Genomic DNA, 4,475 nt, shown 5'->3' with positions numbered 1-4,475 from the left:
GGAAAGTAATTCTGCTTTCAAAGTTGATCAACTTGTAACCTCACTTTTGGGAAAATGTCCTTTGAATGTTTTGGTACCTGCTGGAGAGCTCTTCTTTGTCTACAGGGCTGTTACTTTGGCAGATAATGTCACCCATCTAAATAAATAGTTTTATATATATAATTAACTAAATGTATGGTGTTTTTGTTTTATGTCAGTTTAATTGTTTGTTATGCTATAAACATATTATTTTATTATAAGTGGTAAAAGGAACTAGAAAATGTTATATTTTGCAATTCTGAGTAATTACTACTTTAGTAAAGAATTACACATTATTCAGTACTACTGCAGTTGCTATATAATTCCAATAGATGGCAGCATAAGACCACAAATGACATTTCAGAATATTAGATTAGTTTTTCCCTGGATGCACCACCACTCCCCCTCACAGGAAAACTCCTGTGAGCTTCTTTCTGTCCCTTTCCACACTGCTAACACAAGAGGAAGGACTGAAAAAGCATTTAACAGATTACTGTGAAGTAATATAATGATGATTCATGTTTATTATTACCTGTTTTTATGCTCATGTTTGAAATTATACTTCATTACTATAACGATTATCAATAAGCCTGAACATTAATTCAGACACCTCTGGTTGAGAAAAACGTATTTTCCTGGTACATTCATTGTCAAATTCATCAACCACCATCGAGCCACTCTGTCTTCTCTCTCTAGTAGTCAACTCAGCCCCGGTAAAAAGCTGGTGTCTTCACTCTGCCTTCTCTCTCTAGTAGTCAACTCAGCCCCGGTAAAAAGCTGGTGTCTTCACTCTGCCTTCTCTCTCTAGTAGTCAACTCAGCCCCGGTAAAAAGCTGGTGTCGTCACTCTGCCTTCTCTCTCTAGTAGTCAACTCAGCCCCGGTAAAAAGCTGGTGTCGTCGCTCTGCCTTCTCCAGGGGCATGTTGAGGTAAATTTACTAACCGAGAGGGTTGAATTATGTAATTTATTGGTGGGCTGGAAGGCGCACTCTTGTCTTTTCTATTCCGAGGTTGTTTACTCGCAATATCAGATATTAATATGACTTTTTATAATGCATGTATACTGAGGTTGAGGTTCTGACTAGTGATAATTTACCCGGGGTTCAATACCTGCTATAGTCACTATTATTTTGCTCTCCCAAAAGCAACACAGCCCTAAAACGAGATATATAGCTAACTAAAGTCATGTTAATGAGTGACCATTTTAGAAAATCATGGGACATATAGTCTGTGGTTGCATGCTATTTTATGTCAATCATACTGCTGCTTGTAGCCTATAACTGATGCTTTGTGGTCTTATGCTGCCATCTATTGGAAATATTTAGCAATTAAAAGTTATTAATGCACATTCAGACGTTGGTGAGGCAGCTGAGAATTAAAAAAAAAAATGGAATGTGTCCAGCCTACTTGAGGCGCCCCGAAAATAATATTCAAAAGTTTAGTCCTTGGATACAGAGGGGTTAAACACTAAAGTTACCGTCCATCTAGTGAAGAGAGGAGAACCGGACAGAGGTAGCCAGCATCCGTCAACGAGAGAGGGAGGATTGGATAACTAGGATGCTGCTGGTAGAGTAGCTAGCTAGCTTACCTAGCTGTACCGACTAGCTAGGATAACTAGGATGCTGCTGGTAGAGTAGCTAGCTAGCTTACCTAGCTGTACCGACTAGCGAGGATAACTAGGATGCTGCTGGTAGAGTAGCTAGCTAGCTTACCTAGCTGTACCGGCTAGCTAGGATAACTAGGATGCTGCTGGTATAGTAGCTAGCTAGCTTACCTAGCTGTACCGACTAGCTAGGATAACTAGGATGCTGCTGGTAGAGTAGCTAGCTAGCTTACCCAGCTGTACCGACTAGCTTGGATAACTAGGATGCTGCTGGTAGAGTAGCTAGCTAGCTTACCTAGCTGTACCGACTAGCGAGGATAACTAGGATGCTGCTGGTAGAGTAGCTAGCTAGCTTACCTAGCTGTACCGACTAGCTAGGATAACTATGATGCTGCTGGTAGAGTAGCTAGCTAGCATACCTAGCTGTACCGACTAGCTTGGCTAGCTAGCAGGACGTTCATCTGTCGTTTGTCTCGATGATGATGACGAATCCGGTGAACCACAAAATGAAACAAGGATAGAAAGTGAAAAGGATCTGGCTACACTCATACTGTCCCTGACCGTAAACCAAAAGCAAATTGAACAATAAACTTCGGTGTCTCAACACTGTAACAAACTCTGTCATTATTCCCCAAGATCACCTCAGCCCACTCTGCACGTAACCTGACAATATGTTTGGCGCCACACAGTATGGGGACGTGGACAGTTCTGTACGGGGACGGGGCCAGTTCCAGAACGCGGACAAGAGCAGTGCCACACAATCAACTAAACCCAGTCTTTACAGTGGGTTACATTAGTAATATTCATTTTTCTCTATGTTAAACAAACATTTATTGCAACAATATTTTGAGATCTGGGCCCATATCCACAAAGCGTCTCAGAGTAGAAAATTGGTCGTATAAGTGCTGAGAATACAGACATTTTACACTTCTGGGTATAAATTAAAGCTATGCATGAAGTCTCTACTCCCACCTAGTCAGCAGATATTTAGGACACCTCGTGAGCTGTCCTAAGTAGTTAAGAGTTAACAGCAGGTGTCTTGATAATACTATAGAATAATGCAGCGAGTCAGTGGTTCCTGCACCACATGTAAATACTTTGGGGTAGTAAAAATATTGTTTTCTATTTCTATATGATCAATCCATTAATAATATAGACCTACATGCAACAGTATGTCTTGTGCTTTTGGAAATTATTTATGAATAATATGTATGTGTAATATTTATTTATAATATTTATGTATCATATTTATGTATGATATTTATGTGTAATATTTATGTATAATATGTATGTATAATATTTATGTATCACAAGTGATACCATGTATGTCTGCATAGCATTTTGTCTTCATTTTGGCAGATTAACTCATGCTTATTTCTGAAGATTATCTCTGGTTTTCACCCAGAGGCTAAGGAGTTGGAGCTGTGGCGGGATTTGAACCTGTGTTTGAAAGGTGGCTGGTTCGAATCCTGGGCCGAGTGCTGAAATAAACAGGTGGAATTGATCTGACCACTGGAGGGCTGCTGGGTTCACATCCTCAAAACAATCACCTTCCGTTGATCAGAACTCTAGTAGATCTTCTTCACTGAACCCAAAAATATATATAACTTTTAGTGGTTCCATATATTAAGGAAGTGATAGAAGCCTTTTTGGTTCTATAAGGAACCTTCTTTTCTAAGAGTGTAAAATAAACACGGTTTTCTTTTGATTATTTAATTATCTACATCATGTTATTTCAAGATATCCCTTTGGAGCGCAACATCACATTGTTAAAAAATAATCCTAAATTGGGCGTGGCTATAAATTAGGCAGTTGAAGGCATCTCGGGCGTAATATGTGTTCGATGAAAATGAACATTGTATGCAACGTTGTAGGCAACATTATTGGCAAGGGACTTGATGCCTACTATGCCAAAGCTATTTAGAGTTGTTAAACGGGTGTGAAGAGTGTGCTGATATAACGGGAATATTGTCAAAATTCTTATTGTAACAACGATCAGAATTGGTAAAAAAAATATGTATTCCATTATATAATAATAATAATAATAATTAAGAGCAAAGTGGTCGTGTCATGATTGAGAACCCCTGATTTAGCAGATGCTCTTATCCAGAGTGATTTACAGTAAGTGCATTCATCTAAAGATATCTAGGTGAGACAATCACATATCACAGTCAAATATACAGAATACGAACATTCCATTCCTGCTAAACAATGGATATATTGCGTTTTGCAATAAAAAATAAATAATAATACACATCTAAAAACGATGAATTAAAAATCTGAGAACGGTAATATTGAAGGTCCCATAAGCAACCATTTATGATTAAAAAAACAAATGTGATCATTTTTGGAAATGGCATTTTTGAAAAAAACTCTTAATAATTCTTAAACAAAATTGTCATCTCACCTCTTGGCTTTGGTGTCATGTTCCCTAGAGAGTCTCATTTTAGAGGCAGGGCCCCCCTCCACTCTCTCCCCAGAGAGACTCATTTTAGAGGCAGGACCCCCCTCCTCTCTCTCCCCAGGGAGACTCATTTTAGAGGCAGGACCCCCCTCCTCTCTCTCCCCAGAGAGACTCATTTTAGAGGCAGGGTCCCCCTCCTTTCTCTCCCCAGAGAGACTCATTTTAGAGCACTGACCCCTGTAAACAGAGATCCAGCATGTTGGTTGTGGTTGACACAGTAATTATTGAATGTCAATTGTTATCATTTAATAATTATCTCTTATAAAACATTTACTTAACAGACATATCGAAACAGTCAGGTGATTTAATGCAATCACATGAATATGTAGTTGTAAAATTTCATCTCCATGGTAACTGTCAATAATAATAATAAAAACAATAATAATAATAA

Source organism: Salmo salar, unplaced genomic scaffold (genome assembly GCF_965601325.2).
Source record: "Salmo salar unplaced genomic scaffold, fSalSal1 ptg000335l, whole genome shotgun sequence".
In the NCBI taxonomy this organism is placed as follows: domain Eukaryota; kingdom Metazoa; phylum Chordata; class Actinopteri; order Salmoniformes; family Salmonidae; genus Salmo; species Salmo salar.
This window is presented reverse-complemented; position numbering follows the sequence as displayed.